Source organism: Choloepus didactylus, chromosome 4 (assembly GCF_015220235.1).
Source record: "Choloepus didactylus isolate mChoDid1 chromosome 4, mChoDid1.pri, whole genome shotgun sequence".
Taxonomy (NCBI): domain Eukaryota; kingdom Metazoa; phylum Chordata; class Mammalia; order Pilosa; family Megalonychidae; genus Choloepus; species Choloepus didactylus.
The window spans coordinates 83213000-83225822 of NC_051310.1; the positions used below are offsets into that span (position 1 = coordinate 83213000).

General features: G+C 41.9%; 1 long non-coding RNA gene across 2 annotated transcripts in view; it reads right to left on the reverse strand.

Moving 5' to 3' along the window:
* Window positions 1-10141: 10141 nt before the first annotated feature.
* LOC119531575 overlaps window positions 10142-12823 on the reverse strand; it is a 39946-nt gene continuing 37264 nt past the window's right edge. Inside the window, exons 5-6 of one of the 2 annotated variants that reach the window (XR_005216344.1) lie at window positions 11140-11296; window positions 10142-10717 (exon numbers count right to left, since the gene is read on the reverse strand). This is a non-coding gene — a long non-coding RNA (uncharacterized LOC119531575). The remainder of the gene's footprint in view (window positions 10718-11139; window positions 11297-12823) is intronic. The other variant, XR_005216343.1, reaches the window with a different exon arrangement.

Genomic DNA, 12823 nt, shown 5'->3' on the forward strand with positions numbered 1-12823 from the left:
AATAAGAAATAAAGATTGATTCTTGCCAATTCAGACTTTGCACAAATGTAGAAATGAATATTCTGCTCAATATACTTTGCATTTTCCTATTACTTATATTGTTCCAGCAGATTTTAAAAGATCCAAATTTATGCAAACCAAGCCAGGGGAGTGATTTCGTTCACAACTTCTTTCTCCCAATCTTTTTAAGAGGAAAATATTAGAGGAAGGTTTTCTATCTTGAGTGGTAAACTTTTCTGGGTGTTATTTTAAGGACAAGAAGCCTGTAATTTTGCAAAACTCTTAGCAGTGTGATTAGTCACCAATGAACCGCTATTGGAGGTATAACTATTTTACATCTTCTAGTTCTGAAGAGTTTTATAACAAAAATAAAACAAATAAATAAATGTTTGGGGAAATACAGTTTTATCTTCAAAGTGTGATTATCACCATTGCCACATTATGAGAGAAAAAACAAATAGTATTTCCCATTCCATTCGTTTTATGACTTCTATGCGATAAAAAAAAAAAAATCTGTTTTCTAAGAATCCCTTCTATTCACAAGCTTAATGGCTGCTTAAATTTAACAATTTTGAATGCAGCTCCTGTGCACAGGGGACACTCAAGACTTGCTTTGGAGGCTCATTGTTTTAATATGAACTTTCTTCAACTTCAGTCACAAATCTGAGATAGGGGTCTGTTTATATGTCATTTGGGAAAGGGAAGGAAGTATACTAGGGTTACAGAGAGTACAGAAATAACTGAGTTGTGGAAACAAAGATGCACTGGGAAGAGGGGGTTGAGTGTGCCCCAGATTATTATGCCAAGAAACAGCTTATTTGAAGCCACTTTTTAAAACTTTAGGGAGTTTTTCCATTTTATTCAATTAAACCAGCTCACAAGCAATTGACCAACTTTTCAAATACTTGGCAGGACACAGCCCTCGGTTAGGGGAAATACTGAAGGGCTCCAGCTACATCTTTGTAGTTTGTCTACTCTATGTCCCGCCTCATTGATGGAGTTTGTGAGACAGGAAGGTTTACCTTTTATTTGAATAGATTTCTAGAACCGGGGAAGAAAGAAAAGAGGAGTATCTGTAGTATATCTTTCAGCACTTTGTCCTAGTCTATTAAGTATTGCTTTCAGAAAGTTTCTAATTCTGACTTTGATTGAACACAAACCCTTTAAAGAAACGAATTTGTAGGGGAGATTGCTTTTGAACCTGCTAACCAGGTCTTCTCTAGATTTGAGCAAGGGGAATGAAATTTAGATAAACTGTTTGAAAATGCAAGGCTGCTCCCCACATCATTTCTTGCTGCACAGCTGTAGATAATTGTTTTTCTGGAACTGAATTGGCATCCTCAGGTCAACCCAAATCTTGCAAGTTCCACTTGCGGTTGGGGCTCTGGTTTTGTGTTTTCCTTGGGACCCCTCACCCCACTCTGAGTTCAGGGCAGGACAAGGCTCTGCAAGTCGGAGCACTCAGGCAGACAAAACTATTTCCCACTGGCGATGGGTGATGAAATGCAGTTGAAAACTTGCCAGGGGGAATAAGGACGTTTTCTCCACCCTGCAAAATCACCTCCTTCGTGGGACCCTGAGTAGCTGTTAGTACTGCAGAACTGACTTAGCAGAAACCCCAAAGGATGTGGCTCCCATCTGGCAGAAAATAGAAGTCTCGGGCATGATTTCATTTTTCTCCTGTTTTAACTAGGTGTCAGAACATAAACCCTAAGAGAAAAAACTAAAACAACTCCAAAAAAAGTCTAGTAGGAATGTACATGGGGCAAGATATAGATCGCATATATGCATCCCTATTCTCGTATGTTCACAAGGAAACATAGATGCAAAGAGATGGAACTGCAGATTTCCTGCATATGACCTAATCCTAAAAAGGGGCAAATTTGAGACACCGGGGCGGGGAGTGGGGGGGGGGTGGCCGACGCCAATTTTCCGGGCTGAGCTACCATCGGTTGCAATAGTGCCTTAATATTTTCCGAAGGGGAGGAAGTATTAATAGCGAAGTTGGCTCTAGGCCTCTGCTTTGCCAGTGGGCGGTGCGGCAGAGGCAGCGCGCCCACCGCCCGCTCGCGTCCGGGTCCCCCTCCGTCGCCGGCTCCCCCGAGCTCGGCTTCCAGCCTGCAGATTATATCTCGAGTCCTGCTAACACCTATCATTTGAAGCCATCTTCGCTCTGTCTTCCAAACATCTCGAGCATTTTTGATTCCACTCGCTGCTCCTTCTTATTGAGTTCCCCGTGTCTCTCTGCAACTTGTCATAACCTGTAATAAAATGCCCTGTCTGTCGGGAGTTAAAGTCCAGAGGGCAGCGGTTCCATTTTCAACTGACAGCCGAGAAAAGGAGCGGCGGCGGCCTCCCTTTTGTCTGCCTCGGGGTTTAACTTCTGCGGGGCCGACTGGGGGTGGGGAGGTGGGGAGGCTGCCCCGGTGCCCCTCGCCTCCCGGCCGCGGATTCCGAGGTCCAGGGTGTGGGGACCTCCACCCCGACAACACCCCTGGGTGGAGCTGAGGTTGGGGCGCCGGGAACTGCTGCGTCCGGGGAGCGGCTCTGGCAGAAAGTTTTGGGCTTCTGGGGGCTGCGTGCGTACATGCTACTAAGGCCCGAACCTCAAACTGAAAAGAGCCCGTTTGCACCTTTCTATTGTTTTAATTGCAGGGGCCTTGACCCACGGAAAGTGGTGGGGAAAAGTAAAAGAACGATGCTGAGGTCACGTCGGCCAGCAGCCCGGGAAGTTTTCACTGCACTTGTTACTTAACTGGTTCAAACGCAGGTCCTTAATTAGTTACACCTATCCTATAAATAGTTTTATAATTCTGGAATCAAAATGGGAAGATTGGCTCGCGATTTTCCGACCTACTTGTGAACATCAAGGGTTAACGCGGAGGTGATTTCCTCTCCCCAAGCTTTTGCAGGGTCCAGCGGTGCCCGAAAGGGCTGGAGCGTCCCGCCCGGCACCGGGCCCAGGTGCGCGGTCCTTGTCGCAGGTGGGAGCGCCCCTGAGTTTCGCTGCTCCGGGGTTCTCTGGGACACTGGTCTCCCGCTCCCCAGGATTTATTTACAAAGCCCCCACCTCCACTTTCTTCTTACCCAACTGCCCCCAGAGAGGTCACCTTAAGAATACTCTAAGGTCGCCGATGGGAGCCAGACAGTTTGCGACAGAAAGGAAGAGTCTGGAAGCGATGGTGGTGATGTCACTCGATGGTGGGGAGTGGGGGTTAGGAAGGCAGGTAAGGGGCCAGATGCCCGGGAGAGGGGAGCAAAACCAGAATTCTGTTTTTGTAGATTTGGTTAAGTAGGTGATGGGGCGGTCCCTCGTGTTGACCGCGCCTCCCGGCATCTCCCATCTGATCCCCAGAGCCCCCGACAAACCCACCCCAACCCCGAGCTCCTATCCAAGGGCCGCAAAACATGGGAATGGGGCGGGGAGGGCTATGAGATTGTTCTCTTCCGGCTGTTGAAGTGGAAAGAGCCTACCCATGCCTTGTCCCTGGGCCTGCCACCCTTACTTTTCAGTGCATCCCAAGGGAGATGCCCATTGCCCTAGGGGTGTGTGCCTGAGCTCGCACAGGTCCTGCTCCTTCCCTCCTTCCCACGCCCCTCCAAGGGGTCACTGGCGCGCTCTCCTCATTTCTCCATGCGCTGAAAGCTAGGAGAAACTTAACAATAACACTTTCAAAACCCAGACCACATTCCCTAAAGGAATCCCTAAAGAAAGGCTGCAGAAATTGGTCAGCTGAACTCTGCCTTCACTTTCCTTTGGGAAGACAAGAAAAGTTGGTGTCAGAAACTGCTGAGAGAGAGAAAGTGGAAAGATTCGATTTGAGAGTGCAGGTTATTTGATATTCTTTCACATAGAAGTCCGTTCTGCTTGGTTAAGAAAAATGGGCATTTCTGTCTTCTGCATCAGAAGGCACTGATGAGATAGTGGGAAGAAGTTTAATATCCAGGAAAACTTAAGTGGTGGAGACTTTTTATCCCCCAAGGAAGGCAAAAAGAAGAAAAAATAGGAAGAATATAGAAAAATGCATGTGTATTTGAGCAATCATTTTAGGAATGCTCTCCAATATTGTTTATTGCAACTCCCATTTCTCTTAGTTTCATGTCTTAAAGTTGATCTGTGGGTCACAAACAAGGCTCTTGAAGTGGACATCTGAAAGGGGTAGTTTGCCTTCCGTTGCCCAGGTGCTGCTGCTTTTATGAAGATGATTACTGCTAACCTTTTTAATCTCTGGAAAAAAACACTAGAATCCTTTTCCCTTATGTGTCCCATTTTTTATGGAAGCCATGAGGCTGTAGTTACTGGAAACAGCATTTATTTAAAACACTGTTCAGAAATAGGACATATTTTAAGATCCTGATAATTACCGTCCCTTTATCCCCAGTTGGCTCATAGGTTTTATTCAAAATGGAGCTATTTGGGGACCTGTAAAAGCAAGTATATTTCCCAATGCACAAAAGAAGATGGTGCTTTCTGCCAGCTGCCTATTTCCACTCAAAAGCGAATAATGCTCCAGTTATCACCAGGCCTGACTTGATTTATCTTGGTTAATAGGATTAACGTGTCAGCCTCTCTCAAGAAGTTCCCAATGCAGATCTGGAGTGTCACTGACACGCTGGTGTCTTTTTTTCCTCTCTGATGGGCATAACGGTGAACCTGCAAGCAGAGGGGCTTTGTCCAGTGGGAACAGGGAGATTATCCATCTCCAGTGAAATAAGGCGTGTTGCAGCCACCTCTGCCAAGACTCAAAGCCAGAACCCAGTCACTATAAAATAATTGTGTCACTACCTCACCGGTGCACTGTTCGTGTTTCATTTATCTTTTGACTGTAATTGAATGGTTGAAAAGCAAAAATGTAGACAAATTCCAGCTGTATTGAGATCTGTTTCTTCCTCCGCTACCTCGGCCCATCATTAGATACTTTCCCTCTCTATGCAGGAGGTCAGAGTGTATAAATATAAATTGCATTTTGCATTACTTCTAGATGAGTGAAGCTGTCAAGGCAATAATATGAGCTTTCAGTCCCACATTCTACCACTTCTTTCCCATTTTTTGGCCAGGAGGTCATGTGCAAATTGAACGTGACAACCCAGAAGACATATCCAACAGACTCATATTGTTACCCTGCTCAGCTGCCTGGCTCATAACAGCATTAAACCCACATTGGTCTCCAGTCTTCACCGGACAACAGCTCCTACACACACCACAGAGGCTGCTCAAAAAGTTCACTTCGGTGATAAAATTTCATCTCATAGTAGCAGGCAGCACTGACCTAAAATTTTTTTTCTCCCAAGATTCATGAGGATGTTGTCCTTGGAAACATCAGGGCAGTGTCTTCCAAGACAAAGAATGAGATGAAGAGCTAAAGAGTCTTCTCTCCCTACCACCTACCACTCACACACACAAACACTGGAAGAAATATTTGCTTCTGTTGGGAATTATGCAGCTTTCCCCAAATTCAATAGTGATAGGGTTGGGAATCACTTTTGGTGTTGTTGAAACAATGAAGATGTCAATCAGGAAGTCACCTTCAAAGATGGATTGACCTTGTTCTCTTGTTAACAGGTTCCTGAGAGCATTGTTTTTAAAAGACTAATAAATAAAACAAATTTTAGTTTTAGCAGCTTATTATCACCATCATTTAAAAAAAAAAACCCTCCTCAAACAACATTTTCGCAATGGGAATAGAAACTTTCATCAATTTGAAGGAAGCTGAATGGCTCAGAGGATCGGTAATTGGCTATCAATGTGACCAGTTCATGTCTTGCCCAGATTGCAGTTATCGGAGAGCTGTTTTTCACTGACAGGGTGTTTGATGGTTTCTAGGAAATGAGTGGCTGTTTTCATTCCTGTTCCAAATAGACAGGTGTCTACATCAGAATTGGCAACCTGGTTGGCAGGCTCAAAGAGTGGCCAAAGAGCGAATTGTTTATGGAGAATAATCTTGCCTCTTTGCTGTGCTGCCTATGCACACGTGTGAGTGTTGGTAGTTGGGAGGAGGCAGAAATGGAAATGCTGGAGGAAGAAAGATTGATAAGGGTCCATGAAACCCAAGCAGGCTGCAGTCCACTGGTTCGGCGTGGTGCCAGTGTACCTCTGCTAGAGATCATCTTGGGCTTCACCGTGTTGTGCTCTCTCTAACTGCACAAATAAAAATCCCTGAAAGACACTCAGTCTTCCTTCAGATGCTCAGATTAATCTTAATCAAAATAAAATAAAATAAGCTAGAGGTTTTGTTTTGTTTTTTACAATTTGTTAAATAAGCAGTCATTTCATAACACCTTTCCTTTCTCAAAGAAAGTGTCCTTATTTTCATCCTCAATCTCTCTTCCCAATAGGTTGGATGAACTGAATGTGAATAATCATTGTAATAGCCCAGGATCTGATGTTTTTTTATTGTCTAACCTCCTACTTTCTCAATTATTAAAGCTGTATTAGGTTTTGGAAAATATTTCATAAAAACAAGAAAAAAAAGTGGACAACAAAAAAAAACTATGAGACTGAAGCTGTCATAATTTTTGACACTGATGGGATTTACCCTTAATTTTGGATGTTTTCCATTTTACAAAACTTTAAATCTAAGCTTCCAATCAAAGAAGAGTTTATGGTTCTTCTCCTTTGTCCTAATTCTTCCCTTCTCTTCTTAATGAAATAATTTGAGTAAACCCAACAAATCAATTTTTAGTCCATTTTTATTCCACTACACTGCAAGAAATTATAGCAATGATCAAAGGCTTTGGAGTGAGGCCGACTCCTGCATCTTTGTGTGATGTCTTCTGTGACCTTGGACACATCATGTAACTGTCTTCAACTGTAAAATGGGGATATTAATAGTCCTTACTTTACAAACTTGTTAAAGGATTCATGAAATAAAATATGCCATGTGCTTTTTGGTGATCTGGAACACAGTAAGTTCACAATCAGTGTAAGGTACCATTTTTGTTGTTTATCATTACTACACTAAACTCTCTAAGTCTTAGGATCTTTATATGTGCTACAGGGACAACAAACGCCATACTATCATGGGGAAGATTGGAATTAGATAAAGGGCATAAAGCAGTTGGCATAGGCGCTAAACCAGAGCAGGTCTTCTGAAAATAAGAGGTAGCTTTGTTCTTACTTTATTCAGGGAGCCAATGGAAATGAGTGAAGTATTCACTTTGGGAAGAAAATCATTCTTCAGGACAAGTAGATTCCATTGGGCAGTTCTTCAAGTCTGGATCTAGGTGCTTGGTTGGTGGAAGATGACATGAGTAACTCCAACATTTAGAATGCTGCCCAATTGGCTTTCTTTTGCCCTGCGTCCAGAGCTCACACCCAGCCCTTCATGAATTGATACCACTGGGAAAGTGGTAAGAAGCCCTAACAAGAGTGGGTGGGGTTGACAACCCAAGTCCACTTCTACTGCTAAAAAGAAAGAAAGAAAGGAAGGAAGGAAGGAAGGAAGAAAACTCAGATTGTGTTTCCCTGATCTTAAGATGTATTTGGAATCCAAAGGAGAATGTAGAGGGTTGGAGTATATTGTTTCCTTCCTGATATTTGGAGGCATTTAAAGTATTATTAATTCACTTCCTAGAAGTAGGATCAAACCTCTGGAGTTTGCATTTAATGATAAACTATTCTGTATTTACAACCAAGTATTCTTCAAGTGATTAGATAGAAAAACAGTTTGTTCTGATAGCCCCCAGTTCTCAATTCAAAGTATCAGATGTGTGGTACGCATGTGCACGTGCATGTGTGTATGTTTCTGTGACATCAACACTGCCCAGTGATATTTAAAACCTCTAATGTCTTCAGTTCAGCAAGAAAACCAAATAGAATTGTGTTAGCTCAATTCTCCTTAAATATAACTGCTTCATTCTGTAAGAGTAAATTAGATTTGGTGAAAATTAAAACGTAGGCAAAGAGAAGTAACCTCTCTCCACAATCACCACTGAAGACCCAAATAGTCGTAGTTTTGGCACTTGCCCATCACCTGCTTTTCTGACTCACAGGGAACATCTCAAATGACAGGCACACAGATGGATGTGCCCTGTGATTAATGGAATCCACCAGGCCTGGGAGTGCCGATGTAGGAAATGGCAGGAGCAAGTCCCTCTTTTTGGTTTGGCGCTCCTTCCAAAGGTTTGAGTAGAGAGGAATTAGGAAAAATTCCAGCCCCAATCATTACTGGAATATCTCAAGATGCCCTCCTTTCTTTCTCAGGAATCGCTTGCCAAGGCTAGATGTTTAATGGGAAGCCATACTTGGCTTGATTTGGCCCATCAAATTTATATTCTCTGTCCCTCCCTTCCATCCTCCTTTGTTCCTTCCTCCATCTCTTCCTTTGTTCATTTTTCCCCCTTGCCTTCTTTCTCTCCTCTTTCTCCCAAGCACTTTCTCACCTCAGATCTCAGAGTGCATACTGGATCACCAATGTGGGCCCTGTGTGGAGTCTCTTGGAAGACCTGTAGCAACTTCCTAAGCAATACCCCCACCGCTATCTAACCAAGTTGCGTCATTCTTGAACATGGTGCTTCTAATATAACAAGAACATGGTAGATCATGATTTCACTATTTAAAATGGGCCAAACACAGTTTAAACTGAAGCCATAGCCTCAAGATCATACCCAAAGTTGAGAATTCTTTCCTTTGTTAATTTTTTAAAATTTAATTTAACTTGTTTTGAGTAGGTGATAGATATGTAAATGGTTTATTATAGTTAATTTCATTTGTCAACTTGGCTAAGTTACAGTGCCCAGTTGGTCGGTCAAGCAAGAACTGGCCTGTCTGTTACTGTGAGGGTAACAAACGGTGAGGGATTTGCATCTATATAGCCAGTTGATTGAATCTACAGTGAATTGCGTCTACACTCAACTAAGGTGATTGCCCTCAGCAATGAGGGGAGTTTCCTCATCCAATCAGTTGGAGGATTTAAAACCAGAAGTAAGGATTTTAGGAGCAGAAGGAAGAATTCCTTCCTTTAATTTAGCCAGTCAGCTCCTTCTGGGGAATTCAACTTCTCCTTCATCAGACTTTCCAGCTTATTGCCTGTCTTACAGATTAAGATTTGCCAACCCCACGGTCATGTGAGTAAATTCCTATAATAAATTTCTTGATATTTACACACACATATGTATGTATATATCCTGTCTGTTTCTCTGGAGAATCCTGATTAACACATGGTTCTACATACAAACATGTAGAAAAATCTTCCCCCAGTCTGATGTCCCAACCATTCCCACCCAGGCTCACTTATGCCATTTTTGGTGGTTTTGAGGTATATTTTAGCACAATAGGTATTTAATAAAGGAGGAGACTCAGGGCCTGCAAACAGCTCCTGCTAGACACCAAGGCAAGAGCTGCCTCCATTTTGAGAAGCACAATGTCACTGCTAAGACCGTGGTCTCTGAATTGGTCTACAAGGGCCAGTTCTTGGCTTTGCTATATACTTGTCTGTGGCTTCTGGCAAGTCACTTAACCTTGCTAAGTTTCAGTTCCCTCAACTTAAAATAGGCTTGGTAATAGTACCCATAGGCTAGGGTTCTGAAAATTACCTCAGATATTCTGTGCATAGCTCTTAGCACAACAGGTGTCAGAAATAAGTGCTCAATAAATGTTAGCTATTATTAAATCTTTATTACATAAACCAGGATCCCTCACCCCGTAAATAAATAAATAAATAAATAATAACCAGTATATTCTTTAATGATGAATTTCTGTTACCCTGCATTCGGAGCACCAAAGACAGAACAATTTGATACACTGTGATATCTGGCAAGGAAAAAAAACATGTGCAGCAGCTAAAATAAAAGAAAAAATCTTTAAGTAAAGTTGCTTCCTTCTCAAATGTCTTGGTCTATGCAATAAATTCCCTTACTCTGCTCTCATCCCTAGTTCCCGTTAGTGACTTGCTGGCTCGGAATCCTCTAGGGTGAGTCCTTGATTATGCAATGCCCCCTCCCTGGTGGTCTGCCAAAGCCTGCTCCACAGAAACTCAAGATAACCTGGCACTCTCGCCTGGTGAGAAGCCACCTCACCCTGAGGGCCTGACTAATGCTTGCTTTTCCTTTTCTCAGACAGCTCCACAAGCAGGCAGGAAGAGGACCATTAAGCAATCCGTGCGGTAATTTTTTTTTTTTTTTTATTTCTTTGGGCAGTTTGATGGCATAAAGATATGTGTTAACAATGAAAAATAAATGCACTGTAGCTGTATTTTATTCTGTTGAGTTTATTTTTTAGAATTTAACAAACAAAAACCACATTCTCTCCTGTGAATTCTTGATTAGCAATCTATGGCTTCCCACAATGCCAACACACCCATGGAAATGGAAAAAACATTGAGTGCATCTACCAGCTGAGTGGTCTCCGTGAGATCAGATAGCTAGTTTTCTCATTTCAACTGCATAGACAGGGTTGTGTCATGAGGTGACAGCATATGGAATTTTTTTTAAAGTAAGGATAAACAAGGAAACCTGGTAACTTCTGCAGGCCATATGGCTCAAGAACAGGCATGCACTAAAATGAGCCATATCAGGTTAATAAAGTTTGACAGAGCACATTTGGATCAAAATATTTTTGAATAACTAAAACTGAAATATGACAGCAGAGCTCAGAGTCCTGCCTAGGAATTACAAACAAGGTAGGTTTGAAAAGTTGAGCTGTAGGATACTTGGATCTGGTGGAGTGCCCAGAAAGATGGCCACAAGCTGGGTTTTAAGAGGGTCTGGCCCATCAGTCCTGCAGGAAGGAAACAGGAAGAGGACAGGGTACCAAAATGGGTGTTTTTTCTTGTTTATTTTCCCCCCACCCCTCTCAAGTATGTATCTTGGTTCCTGGCACGGCTTAATAATGAATTGTAAGAGAAAGGAAAGAAAGAGCAAAGGACAGAAGAAAGAATCAATCCCAAGGATAGGTCGCCTACTCTAAACATGCTTTGGATACACCAGGGCCCAGGTAAATCTCTCGTCTCTCCTAGTATCTTCTGTGACTTAACAACCAGTCTGGGGAATCTGGTTAACGACAAACAGAACAGTATCCAGAAGCAGATAAATTCAACTTGGAGTCCTGGCTCCACTCTTTTTTAGCTCTCTAACTTTGGACAGTTCTTCTCTAAGACTTGATTTCCTTAATTACAAAATAGAAATATGAATATAACATACCTCTTTCAGCTGCTATAAGGATTATGTAAAATAATAGATGCTGATTGCTTGACACAGAATCTGACATAATGAGTGCTTAGTTTAGGTTGTTCTTGCATTATTGTTGTCATCATTGCTATTCTGAATTGACTCCACCCCATTTGGGATATTTTTAAACCTGGAACAGGAAATAGGCAGGAAAAGAGTTAGTAGCTGAGTTCAAATATATAACTTGAGCTGGGTATTTCAGCATTGTTAGATGACAGCAACTCCATTGGGACAGCCATCTAATTCAGTTTGACAAGCATGTTTTGAGGAGCTTCTCTATGGAATGCTGGAGAGTATGCCGGGATCCGTGTGAGCATGGTATTATCTCTCTCCGACAAACATATTTCTTGCTCACGGGGATTCCGCAACATAGCTTTACAGTTATAGTTGCTGTCATGTAAAGTTGGAAATACTCACTCAAAACAAAAAGAGATTGGGTCTCTTAAAGTCTAAATTAACACACACATTGTCCTGACTCCAGTCCCTCAAGAAATGAATGTAGTATTTTAATAAAATAATTTCAGTTTAAAAATCTCTTTAAAATGTCATCTGCAAACTGTTTTAAACTATGTTTAAGCAAGACAGCTTGGTCCTATATACCCCTTGAAGACAGGGTTCTAAAATATTTAAACAATATCTCTGCTTTAAGCATTAAGACACTGATGTATGACGTTTGTCCCGTTATGCCCAAAGCATTTGTTTGCTTTGGTGTACACATAGTTTAGCTATGGATAGGTGATAATTTGGCACATACCTTCTGCTTTGCCTTTAATTTTTTCTGGTAATAAAAAATATATTGACATCAGAAAGCTGAATAGTGGATTTAAGACCCTCCATTGACTCCCTTGACCGAGCGTCAGAATATCTTCTCACATTTGCAAAAGAGAATCTGTAGTCGAGATATTTCTCCTAACCATTTGTTTGTTAGACCAAGCAGAAAACACATTAGTGACTCAACTAAGGTAAATAATCTACTATATTGAGGAGTGGCATTGATTCAGCAAGACTGGTTGGAAAAAGAAGGTATGTCCAGATTGCATTAATGATGGATAGGAAGTCAGGACTCTATCAGGCAGAACTGTGCCTGGCTTGGAGGAGACCTTTTCCAGCAAATTTCCTTCCCCACTTGAAGCCAAATGTCCTTGTCTCCTGTCAGTGGTTGCAACATAGCAGAGGATGTGTGGAGGGGACTGGGCTGTTTATCTTGAGGTGCAATCAGAATTGTGCAATTATCTTTCTGAACAAATAGAGGTATGGACAGGTGGAGTTTAACCCTATTGATGGGTCTGAAGGGAGTTTACTCTAATATTGTCCTGAGTATAAATCATGGACCTTTAATTTTCTGTCATTGTCAGAAGAGTGAAATGAATCCTCTGGCTGACAAATCTTGTTTAATTTTTATGACTTTTATGGCTTTGATTACAAAAAATGAAAAGTTTTGAGAGTTAATATTAAAAGTCATCAGTTCCATTGCTGGTGGGAACGTACAGTGGTCCAGTCACTGTGGGAAACAGTTTGGTTATTCCTCAGAAAGTTAAGTATAGAATTGCCATATGACCAGTTAATTCCACTTCTGTGAATATACACAAAAGAATTTAAAGCAGGGGCTCAAAAAGATATTTGTACACGGATGTTCATATTGGCATTATCCACAATT